This window comes from Aotus nancymaae, unplaced genomic scaffold, assembly GCF_030222135.1.
Source record: "Aotus nancymaae isolate 86718 unplaced genomic scaffold, 86718_ANA_hifiasm-v0.15.2.pri h1tg000059l, whole genome shotgun sequence".
Classification (NCBI taxonomy): Eukaryota; Metazoa; Chordata; class Mammalia; order Primates; family Aotidae; genus Aotus; species Aotus nancymaae.
The window spans coordinates 18,324,706-18,346,792 of NW_026988473.1; the positions used below are offsets into that span (position 1 = coordinate 18,324,706).

The following is a 22,087-nucleotide window of genomic DNA, read 5'->3' on the forward strand; positions in this document are numbered from 1 at the left end:
ATTGAGTGTGACTGCTCTGGAGAAGTGTCTTGTAACTTGATTTTGGCAGAAAGTAGGATTTGCTGTGGTTTTCCTGACAAGGGGCTGACTGTTGGACTGAGTCTAGCATGAGGGAGGGATAGGAGAAAGAGAAATTAATGTTAACCATCTGGGCATAATTTGCCAAATAGAGACAAAAGCCACTGCCCATTAGAGGGCACCTCAGAGAAGGAGCTGAGTGGGTGGTGGATGGAGGAAGGATGGTGGTCAATAAGGGGTTCTTATGGCAAGGGTTAATAGGAAGATGAACGTGAACAGCAACATTGCAGAAAGCACGAGGCAAAGGATGAGGTGTGTCCTGGGTGTGTGAGGACTGCTTTGAAAACTCATCTGGTCTCCTCTTGGTCGTTGACGCTCCTACAACAAGCAAGAGGAAAGGGACATGGTGTCAGCAATCCACATTCCATCACTCACAATTCCCTGTGAGTATTCAGTTCCAGGCTCTCCCCTCCCCTCCTTCGGTGGTGCCATTTTGGCTTTCCTGGGGATGGGAGCAACAGGAGGGCAGATGCTCAAAGCTACAGTTGGGCGAGGAGATGGTCAGTCTTACTAGCAGGTGGCCAAATATGAATACCCTCCAAATTGGCAGGTCTGAACACACTATTCATCAAGTCACATTTCTGGCAAAGTGAAATTTGTGGTATTAGGAGGTCAAACCAGAAAGCACTGCTTCCACCCATAGCTGAGGGCCAGGAGGTTACATTATGGATAAATCTTATTAAGCCAGCTGGTCTGTTTAGGACAATGACAGCCAATTACTCAGGAGGCACTGCACAAAGTCTGCTCCTGTTATCTCTGTGTTGGTATCAGCAGGTACCATTCAGATACCATTATGACATCGCTCTGTTTTTAGGGGAAGGGACAGCTAGTGGAAGGTCCTGAGTCAGGGATGGGGAACTGAGTAACGTCTGGTGTAGCCACTGTTCCACTGTGTAGATTTAGAGACACATTGGCAGTGAAATTGGAGACCAGCACTCCACCCAAAGCAGGAATGGGACTCCTATTACTTACCCATATCTCAACTCCCCAGTAAGAACCAATGTGAAAATGCTTTGATTCTCCTGGGTGAGGTGAAAGATTTACGTCTTCATGAGCTACAGGAGAACTGAAATAATATTTGGGATTCTCCCAGGGACCCAGATATTGCTAACATGTGGACTGGTGAGAGACCAATAGTAATAAGATGAGTGGCTTATGTCATTCCCAATTCCTAAACGGCTCAGTATCAAGCAAGCTCAATTATGAAACAACCCAAAACAGAGAGAATTAGGAAAGGATGTGAATGTAAAACAAGAAGGTGGCTTCACAGTCTTCATTGTATGTAATTAACAACCCGTGCTAGTCTCTGAGTTCCAACCAACACCAACCAAAAAGTCAGAACTTAAGCTGAGAGTGACAATTTCTGGTCTTGATTCTGCCATTTGCTCCTAAACAAAACCTGGACCCAAGCACTCAGTATCTTAAGTTTCCAACCTGTCAGATGTGTGGGCTATTATCTTCCCTACCTATCTCATGGGATTTTATTTTAAAAGTAGCTATGACCATGTTCCACAAATTTTAAAAGGCCTCACTTCTGTCATGAAAACTCTTCTTAGTCACTATGGGAGTTCCCTGCTTTCTTCAACCTGGACATGACGTGAGAGTGCAGATTGGACAAAGCTTTGCCATGTAATTAATTGCCTCATGGGCTGAATTAAAAACAAAAAACAGGAGGCTGGGTGCAGTGGCTCACACCTGTAATCCTAGCACTTTGGGAGGCTGAGGCAGGTGGATGCCTTGAGGTCAGGAGTTAGAGACCAGCCTGGCCAACGTGGTGAAACCCTGTCTCTACTAAAAATACAAAAAAATTTAGCCAGGTGTGATGGTGCACACCTGTAATCCTAGCTACTCAGGAGGCTGGGGTGGGAAGATTGCTTAAAACCGGGAGGTGGAGGTTGCAGTGAGTCAAGACCATGCTGCCACTGGGCACTCCAGCCTGGGCAATAGAGATTCTGTCTCAAATAAATAAATAAACAAATAAATTTAAAAAGTAAAATTTAAAAAACAGGGCCCAAATTCTGTAAGACCTAGGAAGTTTATGGAGCAATCTCAGAGCTTCTTTATATTAGGTGATGAGAACAAATGCTACTTCCAATCCCATATTGTCTGCTGGCTCTTCTCTTCAGTTGTCACTCAGAAGAAGCATAACAACGATGAGAGTCACCAAGGGGGTCTACTAGTCTATGGTGATGCCAGGAACTTATTTAATCTCTTTGGGTCTCAGCTGCCTCATTTGTAAAATGTGGGTTTATGGTGAGTATTAAATGAAATAATGCAAACAAAATGCTTAGCACTGTCTTGGCACCCCCAAAACATTAGTTGCAATTATAAAGGAGGCAGGAGAAACCAGTATCTGCAGTTCCATCTTTCTTGGCATTTCAGGGCACCTTTTCTCCTGGCTTCAAGGTGCTTGGATGCTCAGGTGCTCTGAATTGATACCCACAGGGCAGGGCGGAATAACTGCGATGGATTTCCAACAAAGAGCCAGTAGAGGGAGCTCCAGAGTAAAACTGTTCTCTCTTGCACATTTCCTTCATTTCTCTATAGAACAAATCTCTGCCCAGAGGCCACAGGCTTTTTCTCCACTAGCAACCTTTGCTTAGAGAGAACTGGAGCCCTCAGCACAGGACCTGGACCCAGGTCTGCTTTCAGATAACCCAGGTGTTTTTGAACTTTAGAGACATCGTGAGTCCCATGCTTAGGTTCAACTCTTGGGTTCCATTTGTAAGATGAACTAGAATGGATGGTTCTTAGGGGCTTGGTCCCAGGAGATCTGAGGCTGAGGCTGGAGCTTAAACTTTTTCTAGCCCTTGGATTTCGAATGTTTTCTAGATTTCCAGTCATTCTCTTCCCACAAATATTTAGTCGCAGCCATTAAAGGACCTTATTATAAACTTTTTATAGAAGAATCATGGAGCCTGGATAGCCCTCCTCTCCCAAAAAAGATTTGCAGCAGGATAGTTGTATATGCCACTTAACAGCAACAGGATGAAGGAAATCATTCTTGCCTGCTCTCAGGAGCCTTTAAAAACACATATCTGATAACCTAAGTGATGGACACAGAATCCTTCTCAGACAAAAGACCTAACATGGCTGCCAGAAAGGGAGCAAGACAGATTCTACTGAGGCTCTGAACCAAGTTTTTCCGCAGCCCCTTCCCTGCTTGAAATTCCTCAGGTTAACTAGTTGGCTAACCTATCAGGGCACAGATATTATTATTATTTTAAATGTTCTGGGCCAGTCGCAGTGGCTCATGCCTGTAATCCCAGCACTTTAGGAGGCCGAGGTGGGTGGATCACAAGGTCAGGAGTTCGAGAGCAGCCTGGCCAATATGGTGAAACCCCGTCTCTAATAAAAATACGAAAATTAGCTGAGCATGGTGGTGCACGCCTGTAGTCCCAGCTACTCAGGGAGCTGAGGCAGGAGACTTGCTTGAACTTGGGAGGTGGAGGTTGCAGTGAGCCAAGATTGTGCCACTGTACTTCAGCCTGGGTGACAGAGCGAGACACTGTCTAAAAAAAAAAAAAAGTTCTGGCTCACAGTTAATCAGTGCAATAGTAGGAGCCCCAAGAGATGACGGGAGATCTTTCTGGTCTTTCTTACAATTAACGTTTGCTCACTGGCTGATTTTGATTAGCAGTGGCCTGGCTTCTTGTTAGGTACCCAAGAGGTTCTGTGTTCACCTACTTACAGGATGATACATAGTTCAGAAGGAACCCAGAATAAGGGAAAGACTTCCCATCCAGGAAGGTTAAAAATATTTTATGAGAGCTCCTCACCCCTCTTCTGCTGGCATGATATCAAGAGTAACAATAGCTAATATTTATGAAGCACTATATTTATTAACCTCAGGTACTGTGCAAAGAGGTATGTATATATCATCCCACTCAATCCTAATGACAACTCAATCAAACAGTTCCTATTACAATTTCTACATTCAAGTTGAAAACCTGAGGCTTAGAGAGGTTAAGTAACTTGTCCAAAGTCAAACATAGCTGTTAAATGTAGAAGCTCGTATTTGGAAATACAGAGCATCCCCTCTTTGGGCCCTGGCTGGGTTCCCCAGAACAGACAGAAGTGGAGTTTCATTCAGCACTGGGAGAAGTTTCAAAGGGTCAGGGGAACCTGAGCAGTGGGGCACACCTTGTTAAGTCCCAATCAGGACTGATGGAAGAAGCATCTGATGTTCCTTCTCATTCATTGTCTCATTTCCACAGGGCAGTGCAACCTGTCTGAGGAGGAAACAAATTACCTCTAGGATGAAGGTTTTTACCTCTTTTTCATTTTCTAAGGTGACCTCTCAGATACCTTTCCAAGACACACAGAACAAAAGGGAGTCATTACATCTTTGGAAAATGTAATGGACTTTCATAATTTGGGAATGAGTTATAAGACTGACAGCTGGGACAGCTAATTTAAGAGTAGAATTCTTTAGGTCCTATACCTTAAAGGAAAAGACAGTCTTCAGGAATTGCCATTAAGACTAATCCGAGGGTAAGTAATGGATTTTCTCAGTATCTATAAGCCATCACTCCATTTACCCTTATTGTAACTGTGCTGGGCTCTGTTCACCCACCTCTGGTTAAGGGTCAGTGTTGACTCACTGAGCTTTGGACCAGCTAGGGGAGGCAGAGGCTGTACAGGTCACATCACAAGAGGCACCTCTCTTTAATCATGGATGACAAAGACCCTGCCTTCAATCCTCTAATTAGCTTGGCTGCTCCTATTCATCCTCTGCTTCCTGAGGTCAGTGGAGGGAAGCTGTCCAGTGAGAAGGTGGGCTTCTGATTGCATGAAGGAGAAAACATGAAGGAGCCACTGGTTCGAAGGGCCTTAGGACCACTGATTATAAGAAGAAAGACTCAGCCCATCCTGGCCTGTCCTCTCATCCTCATCCCTCAGTTCTAGAGCTATTACCAAATGTTCTCATTCATGGAATAACTTGCTGCTCTGGGCCACCAGTATTAGCAAATATATGGGCTCCAACTGACTTAAAATAGTATGTTAAATTACAAGTCACAACACAACTTTGATCTAGATTGTAACTCAAGAGAATTATTAATGTTTTGATAGGATCTGGGGCTCATGCACAAGAAAGGTTCATTCTGGTCAGGGATTTGTGGTCCAATTTGCTTCCAAACCCTGGTATGAATGAATGCATCAATCCCTCAGTGGTGACCAGCCTTCATCATGCTGCAACTTGCATGATATAGGTGGTTAAGCTTCAAAAACTAGCAAGTTAATGTAGAGTAGGAGAAACTCTCTTGCTTTGGGGAAGTGGCTAAAGTGGGGTTTCAGGGAAGGAAGTGGCTATTTTGATCTTCCCTTGTCCCCTGTATCACCTCCCCAAACCACTGTTGTTTTCTAAATCTGTGCAAATATGGAGAAGTATGTAAAAGTAAATAACCTTTGTAGCGAGTTGGGATCCTAGCTCCTGCCCCAGACTGAGGCTAGGATGAGGCTACTCCCTGCAGAGGAGGTCTCTGACTCTCTCGTTCTTCATACTCAAGAGGTCAGGGTAAGTCCTGTAGTTCTAGGACCCATGCCCTCTAACATAATCAGCCCATGGGTGCCTAATGGAATGAATTGGGCCAGGCACAGAAGCTAACACTTGTAATCTTAGCACTTTGGGAGGGCAGGAGGATTGCTTCAGCCTAGGAGCTTGAGGATAGCCTGGACAACAGCAAAAAATCAAAACAGCCAGGCATGGTGGTGCGCACCTACCCTTCAAGGTTGTAGTGAGCAATGATTGTGCCACTGCACGCCAGCCTGGGTGACAGAGCAAGACCCTGTGTCTAAAAAAAGAATGAACTGCTGTAAAACATAAAAGAAGGCTATTCTTCTCACTAAATATTACTAATGACCACTGGGACTAAAATTCTGGGTCTTTTTTTTAAAGTCAGGGTCTTGCTCTGTCACTCATGTTGGAGTGCAGTGGCACATTCATAGCTCACTGCAAGCTCGAATTCCAAGGCTCAAGCCATTCTCCTGCCTCAGCCTCCGGGGTAGCTGGGTCTTCAGGCATGCACCACCATACCTGGCTAATTTTTAAAAAAATTTTTAGTAGAGATCAGTTCTTGCTTTGTTGCCCAGGCTGGTCTTGAACTCCTGGGCTCAAGCGATCCTCCCACCTTGGCCTCCCAAAGTGTTAGGATTACAATGGTGAGCCATTGTGCCTGGCCAAAATCTGGATCTTAATAGATGAAACTTGTTCTTTCCCAATGGGTACTTCCACACCAATTAACATACTCACAACAACTCATGGATGAAAGGATTCTTAACAGAAAGGGACATTGGGGAGGTGAATTTGGAATAGAAAACAGAAGCCTATGATGGCTTATTGTTCAGGCGAGGGCTTTATCATTGCAATAACAACTCAGGATTGGTAAGGGTCCTACCAAAAGGAGAATGCGGACTATTAAAAGCCTCTCTCACCTCTGGACTACACGTGCTACAGTGGCAAGCAGCATTCGTGTTTTAGTTATCACTGGATCCTCAGAATCTAGTGTATGGCCTTCCATAATGTGCCATACAGAAGTTTTTGTTGCGTTCCTAATTTTAATAAGGCCTTAGGGACTAGGTAAGGGGTTTCTTTCTTCTGTCTTCCACTAGGGGATGAGGTCATTGAAACACAAGACCTGGGTGAAGAGTAGATAGTGATACTTGCTTCCAGAGAATCACTAAGGGGCTTTCACAGCATTCAAGGAGGACTTGGAACATCTATCTCAGCTGAGGGAAGACTCGAGTCTTGCCTGTAGGCTCCTGTGAGTCAAATGCAGATAATCTTCTCCCACCCATACTTGAGGTCAAGACGTGTGCTAAACATCAATTGAGTCCCTTTCTCCTTACCTGAATGCTCTCTCTTTCAGGGTTGGGGACTTCCGGGACAAAAGAGTTGAGTTCCTAGTTGAAGTGAAAGCTCCAGGGAAGTTGCCCAGGCCCGTTCCTTACTTGGTAGGGCCAATGGCTTTCAGGAGAGTATAGGGGAGACAGACTTTACCCAGATCTCCCAAGGGAAGTATTTATGTATGTGGAAAAGTCTAAGAGGAACTCTGCTAACTTCAAAAAAAGAAGAATCTACCCAAGTTAGGAAAAGCATATAGTAGAAATGCCATCCCACACCATGCTTCATGAGAAGATGTTCCCAAGTCATTTTTCTGATGCTTCCTTGGGCCAGAGGTATAATAGTTAAAATAGTAATACAAAATACAAGTAATAGACATTTGGTATGTGCCAGGCACGGAGCCAAGCCTTACAAATATCAACTCAATGAATCATAATAACTTTTTGAGGTAGGTACCCATTTTAAGTGTCAAGAAGCTGAGGCTTAGAGACTTTAAATAACTTATCAAAAGTCACATAACCAACCAAATATAGGAGCCAAGATTTAAGTGCAGGCGTGTTTGGCTGCAAAGCCTGAACTATTCAGTTATACTGTACTCAAGATGCCATCCAGCCCATTGGAGAGGGCTATGCCTACTTCTATTACTCAGTGCGATGGGAAAGAGAAGAAGGCAGGATTAAAAAAAAACTTTTAATATCTGCCTTTGTGCACACACATATACACAAATACATGTGTCACTTATGTATCTAGAGTGCTTTAGGATAAACCACCTCACTTCTGATTTCATTGTCAAAATAACCTTGTGGGGTAGCTGTTCTAATGTGAATACTCCCATTGTTTAGGTACGGTAAGTAGTTCAAAAAGAAGCTAAATAATTTTCCCAAGAACATACATCCACGTGGTTGCTTGAACCTATGTGGTTTGATGCCAAATTCATAACTCTTTCACTATAACGTAGTGCTACAATAATGAGATATACTCTGAGTCAGCTAACATTTATTAAACACCCACCATGGGTCAAGCACTGTGCTAGGCTCATTTATAAACAGTCAATAATTACTCACTGACTGGTCTTCCAGGCCACTAACTGACTGTCGCTGCAGCAGCCTGCAAGTCTAGTAAAGGTTTTATAAAAGAATAAACAAGAATAATTCTTTTTTTTTCTAGGTACTCTCAGTAGCCTAGACCAAGGTAAGTATTTCTCAAAAGGGTGTTGGTGTCACCTGAAGGACCAGGCTAGAAAGGAAAGCTATATTAAGCCTGAAAAACGGAACTCTCAAAAACTCTCCAAGTCCCTGAACTAACGATGAATGGTGGATAGCCTTCATTCTCTAGGTTGGATGTGTATTTAATGCTATTTTATTTACTCACTAGTCCGCCACATCTCTAAGATGCCCTCTAGCTTTGCTCCCTAGTAGATGAGGAGCAAAAGGCAGTTGATGAAGGAAGGAAAACCTCTCTTGTTATTGGGTCCATCAGGAATGTAAGCCCGTCTTCCCCTTGACCCTTTAAGCACCAAACCCTGCTTCTTCCACATAAACATCAAGTGAATTTACTGCCAAAGTAATTTCTGAAAACTTGTCATCCTGGGCCAGGAGACCCCTGGGAGACCTCATAGCAGTTGTGAGATAAACAAGTAGCAGCACTAAATAATTAGCACAATTATTCATGAAGCAAGCCAAATATATTTTATTGCTTTTAGGTGGTAAAACCTAAGTACAGATCAGTCAGGGTATCTGCTGGATGGAACCAAGCTTGAAAGTGGTGGGTGGGGATGGGAACCAACATTTCATCTGCATGGCCTGGGCCCTAAACCAAGGCATCAGTGGACCCAGAAGAGATCAGGAGATGAATTCTCCCTGCAAAGCTGTGACAGCATCACCAGGAAGTGGTGGATTTTCACAGAGTGGGACTTGGTTAGAAGAGAAGAAAGCCCCAGTGGGTCAAAAAATGAGGCTGCTAAAGTTTTTTGATGCAGATGCAATTATTCGTGTGATGAAGGAAGATGAGTAACATGGTTTTCAGCCTGAGGTCTGGGTTACTTCCTACTTCCTCCTGCCCGGATTGACTTGTGTAGTTGCAGCGCCCTAGGCTCAGAAGGGTTCCATGCTTGGTTTAAGATTCTACTGTTATCATCTTGAAATTCTTAATAATTTTGTCTCTGAACCCATGTTCTGTAAGTGAAGTCTATGGGATAATGGAGAATGTGTGTGCCCGTCCATCGTTCCTGCCCCACAGTGTTGGCAGTGGCCTATGAATACAGAATTCCAGTGGGAGCTCAGCAAGACACAGGGCAAGTAGAATGGAAAGTAAGCCTATGACTAAATAGACGGGGACACGGACAGTGCCCAGGGGTCATGCTTTCTGTTTGAACCAGCTTCCAATGCAGAAGAAAGGCAGTGGAGGTCTAAGAAACACTAATGACTAAGGGACTCTAGAGTAGCATTTCTTATTGCCTTCCCTGTGTCTGCCAAACACCTATGCTGATAATGATGACACAGAAGCAGAGGTGAAGATAGAGCAACCCATAGCTATTTCTCCTCACCAGCAAGCTGAAGGTGGAGCGTGCTGGTACAAAGGGCTTGTATCAAGAAGTGAAATAAAAACAGTGGAGTTCATTTTGTTCAGCGTCTCCATTGTTCTGGTACAAATGAAATACCTATGCATATATGACCTATGAAATAACTGTGTAATTTCGGTGATTCTACAAACTAGTTAAATGCTCGTGTTTACATTTACAATTGGCATCACACAATATAAAGATGAATGGTAAAATTCATGCTAAAAATGTAAAATTTTTATTTTGCACTACATGAAAAAGAGAAAAAACCACCATGACAATTCTAGAGAGAGATTACGGAAGAAAGACAAAAACGTTATATTTCGGCACTTTCTTCCTGCTTTTGAATAAGGGGCCCTACGTGTTCATTTTGTGCTGGAGCCCGTGAATTATACAACCGGCTCTGCCCCTGCCCCTAGGTTTCTTTTGAGAAACAGGGCAAGCATCAGGGCTCATCCAAGGTGATGAAGATAAGTTGGACTTCATTCTTGCCATAAATGAGTAGACACCTGCTTGCCGTAATGCTCTCCAACGTCGCATGAAGGGGCAACTGACACTCCTGAATGAGTATGAGGAAACCCAAGGCAAATCCAGGTTCACCACATACACTCAGGGACATCAGGTCCACCCCTAAACTGGATGAGGCATGTCTCAACTGGCATCTTCGGACTTGACGGAGAGGAAGAAGGTCTGTTTCCTCGTGTGTGTGTGTTTGATGAGCTGACGTGTGGAGAGAACCCTGGGTACCCGTGTGCATACTGCTGTGGTCTTTGCACATATATGTGCATGTACACTGCACATACATGTCTGCATGTGACAGGTGCTTGGGCACCTGGTAGAACCTGAGAGAGGTGGTCTTTCCATGGATCTCCAGGGGGAAGGCTGACGGACATAAAATACTTTTGAGGTGTTATCCTTCTGAAACTTGGTCCCCAGAAGATGATAGCTGAGAGCAGAGAGAGATGCTGATGATGGACTTGGAGGACTATGGAGGGCAGATGACTACAATTTCAGAACCAGATTTTTTTTTTGTAACCACTTCCCCCACAACCTTTATATCAAAGGGAGACAAATACTTGTTGACTTAAGCAAAAAACAGAAACAATTTCCTTCTGAGAAGTGCAACACAAAGAACCTGATGCTTCTGGGCTGTGGAAGACTCTCCATCCCCCTTCTTCCACTAGCTAAAAGATGGAGCAGGACCTTCAGTGATGTGGACAGTGGGTGTCAGGCCAGCTGGCCTGGTTGTACCCTACACCAGTAGGTCCAGGGATGGAGCCACTATCCATTCTGCTTTATTTAGTGAGACAGAACTGCATACCAACAGCAGGCTTAACCACGGTCTGGACCCGCATCTCACTTCCCATTTATCCATCTGTACTCCTTGCCTTTTGGTTATTTGGGGTGGGGGGTGGCAATGGCCTACTGATTCTATCTTCCAAGCACCCTTCCCACATTTCCCACATCCCTGCTGAAAAAGATTCCCTTCTCATGTTAATTTGATGACCCAGCCAGCCGCTCCCGCCCCCTCTCCCGCCCCCGCACCCCAAGCACAAAATTAAAAACCACTACCTTACTCCAGAATTACATCCCCGTTCAGGTGGTCTTCTCAACTACCAGCCCAGTCTAAAGAACCCTCCTTACATTTCCAGGTTCATTTGAACTAGACATTCAAGTAGTGCCCCCACACGGATATTTAAGGACCATGGAGGAGGGGGTATTCCCTCCTCCCCCTTGTGTTCCACCTCCCAGAAGTGGCTGCTCTTCAGAGTGGAGGTGATTCAGCTTTCCTAGAAGATCATTTGCAGGGGAAAAAAAAATTACAGTACTACAGCTGAGAGTGCTGCCTGCTTCCCTCAATGAAAAAAAAATCCTGCTCTCAGACACATGGAATTCCCATTGATGAGGTCTGGCCCACACCAGGCGCTGAATTTTCCCCATTAAACATAAAGCTCAGGGTGAAAGATGCAGGGGCGGCAGAAGGGAGAACGATACCTTTTCAACCTTTTCAGCCCTCTAGGGGATTTGAACTCTGGCCCCCAGGTCAAATGGCTGATGTTCAAAAGCCCCCTTTCTCCACCCCTCCACCTCTCTTCCCCAAGCTCCTTTCTAACAAAGAATGACTCTCTCTGCTACACACAATAAAGCCCTGGTGGATTTATCCAGATTAAAAAACCCCTTGAAGTCCCTGTCAAAACTAATCTTCTCAGGAGAAACACTTGTTGATAACCACCTCGCTTTGTGCAGCAGCAGCAGGGAGGAGCTGGGAGGACCAGAATCCAACGGAAAAACTGGCCCGTGACCTCCCTATCATCACATGGCCCCAGGCATCACAGAATCCCGGACCTCAGAGAACGCCCCTCCTCCCATGACACACAAATATTCTGCAAGCCCCTGCCCCATTTAGCTTCTCCACCTCAAGCTCCCCGCCCCATTTCAGCACCAGCCCCTCAAAGCAGGCAGGCCAGCCCTGAGGGTTCCCAGACTGACAGACCCTGGCTGAGCTCCAGCCTTTCCCTCCTTCTCTGCCGCCCCCGCCCCAAGCTTTAACCCCTCACCCTACAGGGCCCAGCCTCTCGTCTTTCCTGCTGCAAACTTTGTCAGGAGCCTTTTCAGGCAGTTTTCCTCTACAAATCCAGCCCTTAAGAAATCATGCATAAAGATTTCCCTCTACAGGTGGTTGTGAGCTGTAGCAGGTTTTGCTCTTGCAATGGAAACATTTATTTTAAATTTCATTTTGCCCACGAATAAGGTTTCAAACAAAAATTATATTGCTTACACCCGCTAAAGACTTAGTATTTTCTCCAAATAGTGGGGAGAAAATTAAGTTCTCTATGCAAGACGTAGTACCACTCCCATCACCACCACCATACCCTGCTTCTTTATCTCCCCCACTCTCCCCACTTTGCTCTGACTTCAGGGAGCCTTTTTGGAACTAAATTTTCATGTGCAAAATAATTCCAAGAATTAAGACCCTCAGTGAATGAGAATCAATCCAAGATACGGCCAAGTGGCAGAAGCCCATGCCCACTACAGAATACCCCTCCACCCTCCACCCCCAAACCACAGAACACTAGGGTGGGGGGAGCCAAGACGGCGTCCCCTCCCCAGCTTAACAGCACAGGATTGTCTTCCAGCTGGCATGCCTCCTGCAAAAACCACACACGCAAGACCCCAGGAAAGCCTGCCCAAGAAGTCTAGGCAATTTGTACAAAGATAATTGTTCAGTGAAAAAGACAGTAATCATGGCCAGTCATACAAATCTACTCCTCCAAACATTCACCAACTGACATCATAAACTTTGCAAAAGCCAAACACAAGACAGTGCATGGTATAACCTACCTTGGCGAGCTCCTTCACTTTTTGTGCAAATGTTTTCCCCTCCGCATGCTTTACATAGATTTCTAGGGAAATTTGGAAGGACTGGTGAGGGGGTGGGGGGAGGTGAGGGAATGAGGGTAATATAAATAAGGAAGCATTTTAAATGCACCACGCAAAAAGCTCGGGATTTCACGTTGTGTGTCTCTGCACTCTTCCCGGAGCAAAGCAAAACAGTTCGCGTTCAGTGCCAGACTTGGAGGGAGAGGGAGAAGAGAGAGGGTGGGGGAGTGAGGGAGGGGGTGAGAGGGAGGAAAGAGAGGGAGGGGGAGAAAGAAAAAGAGGGTGGGGGGATGCTGAAGGAGTGAGGGAGAAGAAGAGAAAGAAAGAGGAAATGAGAGAGGGAGAGGAGAGGGGAGGTAAGGGGAGAGAGAGGGAGGGAGGGAGGGAGAAGAAAGGAGGGGGAGAGCCAAAGGGAAGGAGAGAGAGGAGGCAGCCCCCTCCCACGCTCCCACCCCCACACATTCAGGCACCTTCTGAGTAACTGATCAGAGCAAAGAACTCATCACCCACGTTTGAAAACCCCGTTTGGGACTAAGTCCCGAAGCACACACACTCGGGTCTATTTATAGACAGACCCTAATGATATGTATTGCATTCTGAACGTAAATGTGTGTGTGCGCGGATTACATACGGTTCCTTTTGACAGGTATGGTTTTTTTTTTTTTTTTTTTTTTTGCACTGCAGTGCGTCTGATTATATCTGTTTGGATTTTCTTCTTTCTTTTTTCGCATCTAGAAAGCATGCATCAATTTCGAAGATGTTCGGGGAAAAATGGAGGGGGTCTCAATGCTTACAAAACCCTGCCTTTTTTCCCCCTGCAAAGCTGGGATATTTGCAGAGTTGGGGCTGTTTGAAAAGGCTCCAGCCCTGGCTCAGTGTAGCACGCCCAGTTCCAGCAGTGTGTGCTATTGACCTGCATTGACGTCAGTGCGTCATTAGGTCTCCCTTAGAAACACTGACTTTCAAAAATAGTATCAAATTAATTCAGTTGGAGCCTGGTGAAGAAAGGATACTAGCTGGAATCAGCCATAAAACTCCAGAATTTTCAGCCCTAGATCTCTTCTTCTTTTTCTAGGAGCCAAATAGAAATCAGATTGTATGGAAAATGCCATTGATGGGATTTTTTTTTTCCTTAAGAAAAGAGACCAAATTAGATTGCAAAACCCAGAACTGCCTCTGTTTTTTTTTTCTTTCCCCTCTTTTTTCTGATCTAAAAATAACCCCCTGCTTGAGCTGACTGCGGTATCTTTTGTGTTGCAGCTCTCTGTTTTTAGCAGAATGGTCCCAGGGAAGGGTGGAACACAAGTACAGATATTGATCTATTGATATTTGCAAAGCCAGGAATTAATTTTAATGAAACAGGTGGGCCCTATTGTGGTGGTGGGTAATAAAAAAGAGGGGGTGCCATGGGTTCCATTTATGCCATTCATACATTCCGTTTCATTTTTTCCAATTCATTTTTTAAATACATAATCCCCCCCACCCGCCGTGTGTCTCACATGGCCTCTGACCAGCACATGCAACCCCCATTCATACAAACACGAAGCACTGGTACATTCACACTCAGCGGAGACAGTACATTCATAAGCAAGGGTTCTGGGATGTTCCTTCCTCCTCGTAGCTGCTTGGCAGGAAAGGCACAGCAGCTCACCAAAATAGGCTTAGGTTTCGTCTGGGGAACTTAAGTATGCAATCTGATAAGATATTGTATTATTGAAATCTGCATTTATTTAAACATCTGCTTTTTATGGCGGTGGGGGGACCAACTGCTCCCTTCACTTAGCTAACAATCCAGTTTTCATTGGTCCATTTCGCAATGGTACATTTTTATATATACCTATGGATTATATATGTGAATACAGAGTACCTCCCCATGGAAGCAAAGTGGGTGAAAGATGCCACTTTCAAAGTATTTGTTGGGAGCAGGGTAGGGGGTGGTTGGGGAATGTTGGATTTTTCTATTTTCAGAGGAGGCAGTTCACAATAGTTTTGTAAAGTCTTCATTTCCCACGTTTCCTGCTTCTCAGTCCTCCCTCCCTGACTTGCCCTCCTCAGATATGTTCACTTGGGCCTCAGGATGATAGAAGAATTTGGTTCCTCTGACCCATTTAGTCTTTGGCTTCTGCTGAGACTGTTAATGAGGGGACTAATTGGGGCCATCGTGTATAGGGGCCCTCACAGAGGCCACTTGGATGACAAAGGCTGTGGGGGATGTTCAGTGGGGGAGAAGAGGAGCCCAAAATAGATTTAAATCATATGATTTAAAATTAAGTGGCCCTTAACTTTTATATACATATATGTCCATGAGGTCAGGTTTTCAATTTGTAACCACCCAATCATTTTTGCTTATCACTGCTTCCTAAATGAATGTGGCCCCGCCTTTCATTCCCTCAAATCTGGTTGTGAGACATAAGGGAATATGATTTTATTAATCTCAACATTTCAGATAAGGACAGAATATGAATAAATCTGCCTGACCAGGCTAGTAGGTCAGGGGAGAAGAGGTCAGAGAAAATCTAACCTGAGCTACCGCCCCTCGTTCAGCCCCACGGGCTAGTCAGGAGGCTTTGTGACTAGAGTTTATCTAAGGACAATTCCTGGTGCCTGGAGGAGCCTTCAACTGACGACAGACTGACCACATGTTTTCACTTGTCTTCCCCCCCGACTTTCTTCTCTGGGGCTTCAGGGAGGACAAGGAAATTGCCAGTGGTTCACGCCGCCACGCAGCAGTGGCAGCAGCAAAAGGGAGGTGTTGTGAGAAAGCAAATATTCCCCTCCTCCCCCTTCAACCCAACACTCATAGACTTTGGTAAAGATACTGATTAGTGGATGCTTCCAGCCAGCCAGCCAGCCAGGCACCTGCAAACAACTACCCCGGCTTGCAAGGGCTCCCATGCACCCTTCATCACAAATGCATTCATTCACAGAAACTTACAGTCATTCACACACCTGCAAACCACCACATTCATTCATATTTTAGCCACAACTGCAGCTACACATTCGCCTGCAAAGGCTGGGTAAGTATGAACAGCAAGAACATGCCTTTAGAAGGTTGCATTCTGCCCCTCTCCCGACACACACACACATACACATACACACACACACACACACACACACACACATACACGCACACACACTCTCCTGCTTTCTTGCTCCAGGAGGTTTCAGCTTGGAAGTGAGCAAAATCCTGGCAGGAAGAAATTTCTGCCATTCCCAATCAAATCCCCAGACTGTATAAAAACCCACTAACCTGGTCCATGATTAGATGACGAACGAGATGCCCAAGTGCTGGCAGAGCTGCAAACGCCTTGGTGGATGAAGGGGGCTGGTTCTTTTTCTGGCCTGGTTTTCCTCCCTTGGCAGCCTAGTGAATAAAAGACAGGGCCAAGGGAGAGGCTTGCAGTGTGGCCCAAGCCTGCACAATGCCCCACCTGGCCCCTTCAGATGTTGTCCTCAAGGGAGAGGTGAGAGTTGGGGCCAGCTGTGAAGTACTGCAGTAGCCGGAGGCTTGGCATTCAAAGGCCTTGGGAGTTTGTGTTAATCTGCACTGGTGCTGAGGATGGTAAGCAGAGGGCTCTGCATTTGCCCTCCAGATCCACCCTGCACTCACTCCACTCACTCTCCTGATACCTGGTTTGGCCAGTGGGGGCCCTGAGAGGGAAATCCAAAGACGGGAGGAAGGTATGGCAGGGTATTTACTCCCCACCTTCCTTCCTGCCAAGGAATGGACTGTCTGTGTCTGTGTCCTTTTGTGAAAACCACAAAAAGTGGTTTTCAGGTGGCCCTGTCAGGTGGCCCCCGGGCAGCTACAGTTCCAGTCTGTCCAAGTTCTGTACTGGTGTGAATACATCGAGACCAGTGATTCCCAAACTCTCTAGGTCTATGGAACTCTTAACGGGACAACAGTCCACGTGCCTAGCAGTGCCTACCAGCAACAAAAAAGACCAAAAACCTCCCATCAGAATGCTGGGTAAGTCGTGTTTATTTTATTGACATAAACCATGGTTGTGGGGGCTTTTTCAGTTAACATGAAATTAAAGAATAGATGCTGAGGCTTACAGGGGCTCACACCTGTAATCCCAGCACTTTGGGAGGCTGAGGCGGGTGATTACCTGAGGTTGGGAGTTCAAGACCAGCCTGACCAACATGGAGAAACCCTGTCTCTACTGAACAAAAAATACAAAATTAGCCAGGCATGGTGGTGCATGCCTGTAATCCCAGCTACTCGGGAGGCTGAGGCAGGAGAATCACCTGAACCCAGGAGGCGGAGCCTGCAGTGAGCCGAGATTGCGCCATTGCACTCCAGCCTGGGCAACAAGAGCAAAACTCTGTCTCAAAAAAAAAAAAAAAAAATAGATGCAGCTGGCTGACTAGCCGGTAAGGATAGCTCTGGAAGCCTTCTGCTTAGCTGTTTACCAGTTTTGTGATTATGGGCAAGTTATTTAATTTCTCTAAGCCTCAGTTTCCTCCTTTGTAAAATGAGAATTATAATAAGACCCTCTTCTCAGAACTGTAATGAGGACTGTACGAGACAATGCATGTGAAACAGTGTAACACAGGTGTCCAGCACAAAAGTAACCCACAATAAATGCTAACTATTTAAATATTGAGTACAGGTATGCATTCTATAAAATGACTATCTATGGGGCATCTAGAACTTTCAAGTTTTTAGACAATGGTCAACAATAAGATGTTAACTTTTTTTATTATCATTATATTTTTTGAGATGGAGTCTCACTCTTGTCACCCAGGCCAGGTGCAGTGGCGCGATCTCAGCTTACTGCAACCTCCGCCTCCCGGGTTTAAGCGATTCTCCTGCCTCAGCCTCCCAAGTTGCTGGGATTACAGGCGCTCACCACCACGCCCAGCTAATTTTTGTATTTTAGTAGAAACCAGGTTTCGCCATGTTGGCCTGGCTGGTCTTGAACTCCTGACCTCAGGTGATCCACCTGCCTCGGCCTCTCAAAGTGCTGGAATTACAAGGCATGAGTCACCATGCCTGGTCAGATGTTCATTTTATATCATGACCTGACAATACCCACAATGGAAAAAAAAAAATAGTTATCCTTAAAACCTGCAATGCACTCTTCTAATTCTTCATTTGTTCTATGTCATCAAAAAATGTAGGTCACAACCCCTTAATGGCTTGAGATCCACAACTGGAGAAGCTGTGAGCTGGTAGACTTGCCAGGGATCAATGTGATGAAGACTTGAGTCATCTCTGGAGGTGACAAGATAGGTAAAGACCATTTCCTGATTTTTTTAAACAGGTGTAGTTACATTAATGGGGGAAAAGCAGTTGGGGGTCTTCTCTGCAAAATCTGAAATTCAGACAAGCATTTGAGTGGACTTATGTGTAAGAAACTAGGTCTTGGAGAAGGGGACTCAAATGTATAAAAAATGGTGCTTGCCCTCCAAGAACGTATAGTTTAGTAGCAGAGCTTAGATTCATTCACTCCTTTATTCATTTAGGAAATTGAGTACCTTCTACACGTGAGGAAGGTTCTACATCAGTGAACGAGATGGGAGTTCCTGACATCACAAAGCTTAACTTCTTGTGGTAGTGACAAGCAATAAATAAATAAATAACCAAAGAAGCATAATATGGTTCAGATAGTGGTAATGGCTCTAAAGAAAAAGGAAATGGAGTGTCTGGTAGAAGGTGTATACTAGATAAGGTAGTCAGGGAATGCTTCTCTGAGAAAGTATTTGACGCGAGACAGGAATGAAGTGAGGGAGTATGCCATGTAAATTCTGAAAGAAGTGCACTCCATTTATAGAGACCAGCAAGTGCAAAGACTCTGAGTAAGAAATAAGCTTGGAATAGTGCAGAAACAGGAAGAAAGACAGAGTGGCCAGAGCTTAGTGAGCAAAGCAGAGGGTGGTAGGTGTCTGAGAGGTAGACAGGGCCAGATAACATAGGGCTTGACCTTCACACTAAGTCTTGAGTAACATCTGAAAGTGATGAGAAACCGTTGTAGGGTTTTGAGCAAGAGAGTGACATGATCTGATTTATGTTTTAAAAGGATCACTCTGCTGCTCTGCAGAGAAGTGACCAAAGAGGGCCAGAAGGAAGCAATGGGGCTGATCGGGAGGCCATCCAGCAGTCCAGACAAGAGATGATGGCGGCTTGGAATAGGCTGACAGCGATGGAGGCGGTGAGAAGTGGTCCAATTAGCCGTATCTACTTTGAAGGATGATGTCTCTGCATATCCATAATACAACGTAGAACGTGAGGTGCCAAGATAGAGTACACGATGTTGTGGAAACTCAGATGAAAACTACATCTGGCTGGGGGATGAGCTGGCACTTGAGCTGTGTTTTCAAGGATGAGTGGGCAGAAATGGTGAGGGAGAGAGAACTTTCCAAAGAAAGGAAAAAGCATGCAATTGAAGGCAAAAAAGGGAGAAAGCAGAGGACACATTCAGGACCCAGGGTAATTCTGTGGATATGGTGGGCCTGAAAAGGCGGAACAGGAGTAAAGCTGACCATGTAGGTTTGGGATAAAGCATTACAGGCCTTGTGTCCCATGATAGCATTTGGGCAATGGAGGGCCACTGCATGTTTCTGAGGATGGTTTTATGTGATCAGTGCTGAGCTTTGCAAAGTTCTGGGCAACTGGGGCTGACAGAGAACCTGGAAGCCTCTGCTTTGGGCCTCAGCAGACTGATTCGTCAAGCAGATCTTTGGCCTTCTCCAATCCTGCACCCTTTGCTCCAGCCAAGCCAGCTTTCTTCCTGACCAGTGGGCTGTCCTTCCTCTCTGCCTTTGCTCTTGCAATTCTCAGCACCCAAAGCTCCCCTCCATTTATCCAGATCTTCCCCCTTCTTTGGCTCCTTGGCCTCTGTTGCTTTCTCCTTTCTATCAAAGCACTTGTCTACACTGCTCATGTTGGCTCTTAACCTCACAAACCCGCTGACATTTTGTCAAGTGTTTCCAGAACATAGTACTTCACCCAGGAGACAGAAATTCCTGTCGATCGCGGACATCAACTGGCACTCCCTGTGTTCTCTCCACAGTGTCAGGTGCTCAGTAGCCATTCAATCAATTAAACTAACCACTCCCGTTCCTCATATAAGTGAGTTTGGAAAGCCAACAGTAGAAAGGCACTTGTCCAGATACACTGAAATCCAGACACACAGCCAAAGGGACCCACACTCCCTGCCCCCAGCTCTCTTCCTACTACTCCACTTTCTGGCCATCCCAGCAATAAACAAGCTTAGGTTTTTGCCTTCCTTAGAAGTATCCTAGGGGAATAACCCTTGCCTCGGAAATACAATCTCTGTAAAAGTTAAGGCACCAACCCTATGATTTCCCTCAGGGAGATGGGGAATGGGCCTGGGTCTGGGTCACTTTCCATCAGATTCCATGTGCTCCCCAGTCTGCATCACACCGTGCCCCTCCTCCAGTGCTTGGTATTTGGTTGGCGGGTGACTTCCCCAATTCCCTAATCCAGGCTCTCTGCCATACCATGTATGGCTTTTCATAGAGAGGGTTTACTTTAGAGGCTCCTACTCTGGAGTGCTTGACCCAGGCAGCCCCCCATCCCCATTTTTTAACTTTCAAATAGGTTCATTTTACCTGCTTCCCAGATAGAACAGATTTATCAACAGGGAATTGAGGTAGAGAAAGTTGAATTCACATAGCGCCGGCTGATAAGGAGAATAGAGTTTTATTATTACTCAAATCAGCCTCCCTGAAAATTCCAGACTAGGGTTTTTAAAGGATACTTTGATGGGTAGAGAGCTAGGGAGTGGGGAATGCTGATTGGCTTGGTCAGAGACAAAATCATACGGCGTCAAAGTTGCCCTCTTGCGCTAAGTGAGTTCCTGGGTAGGGGCCACAGGACCAGACAGCCAGTTTATCAATCTGGGTCTGAAAAATATCTTCAGCACCAATCTTAGATTTTCTAATAGTGATGTCATCCCTAGGAGCAATTGGGGAGGCTAAGAATCTTGTGGCCTCCAACGGCATGACTCCTAAACCATAATTTCTAATCTTACGGCTAATTTGTTACTTACTACAAAGGCAGTCCGGTTCCTAGACAAGAAGGGGGTTTGTCTTGAGAAAGGGCTGTTATCATCTTTGTTTCAAAGCTAAACTGTAAGTCCCTCCCAGGAATGAACAAGGGACTGCTTGGAAGTTAGAAGCAAGATGGAGCCGGTTAGGTCAGATGTCCTTCACTGTAACAATTTTATAATTTTTGCAAAGGCGGTTTCAATTTCACCAGCTATTGAAAATAACAACTAGTAGAGACACGAGTTTTCAGACAGCAACAGGCTTTGCGGATTCCCTCAGCACCTGACACCTTGCAGGCAAATGGGTCACTTAAGGACATGTTGCAAAGGCACAGATAATGGGTTTCCTGATTCTGTTGCTGGGGACGCCCAATTTGGGGCTTGACCTGTCCGTGGTCTCCACCCCTCACTGCTTCTTTCCAAATGCTCTGCCTGTCATTTCTAGGAGGGGAAACGGGGGTGCTGAGGGAATCAGTAAGTCACCCACCAAAGAACCATAAAGGATGCTGGATTCTTGCTCAGGCCCTCAGCTGGGTGCTGGGCGCTGGGCTGGGCCCAGGCTGCAAGAAGGCAGGACTTCCTGACCCAGGGTCACAGGCACAGTAATGGAGGCTGAACGGACCGCTGTGGGGACTCCACCCCCAATTTCAAAAGCTCTTCGCCATCTATCTCCGAAACTTAGGTTTAAATCTGAACCAACTCATCCCTTGGGGAAGAGTCCCTTACCCTGCCTCCTTCTCTCAAGGGTACCAATTCATCCCTTGGGGAAGAGTCCCTTACCCTGCCTCCTTCTCTCAAGGGTAGAATGCAGGGGCAGAGGGCGTAGGGAGAGGAGACCTCCTTTTCTCAAATCCAGGCGAGCACAGAGCTCTCCACACAGAGCTCCTAGGACAGCCAGTGTACCAAGGCCTGGGACAGGGACGCGGCCACCAAGGAAGACTTTCCCGCAGGCTCCTTAAGCCAGCCGCCCCCTGCGACACGGCCTCCCTCCCACGCGTGGAAGCCGAGCAGCAGCGGAGGCGGCGGCCGGGCCGGGACTGCAGGTCACGCGGGCGGCACGAGGCCCTGCGCCCTGGGCACGTGAGGGGGCGGGGCCTGCGCCCAGGATCCCCTCTCGCGGCTGCTGACGTAGCAGCGCGGCCCCGCCCCGCCCGCTCCCTCCCTGTGCCGCCCCGCCCGGCGGCTCTGACCCCGGGCCGCTGCGAA

General features: G+C 46.1%; 1 long non-coding RNA gene across 2 annotated transcripts in view; it reads right to left on the minus strand.

Annotated features, from left to right (window-relative positions):
• The window catches only part of LOC135270097 (uncharacterized), a 102,319-nt gene extending 89,186 nt beyond the window's left edge, over nucleotides 1-13,133 (minus strand). For both annotated transcript variants that reach the window (XR_010338320.1, XR_010338319.1), the window contains exon 1: nucleotides 12,825-13,133. This is a non-coding gene — a long non-coding RNA (uncharacterized LOC135270097). The remainder of the gene's footprint in view (nucleotides 1-12,824) is intronic.
• Nucleotides 13,134-22,087: the final 8,954 nt, after the last annotated feature.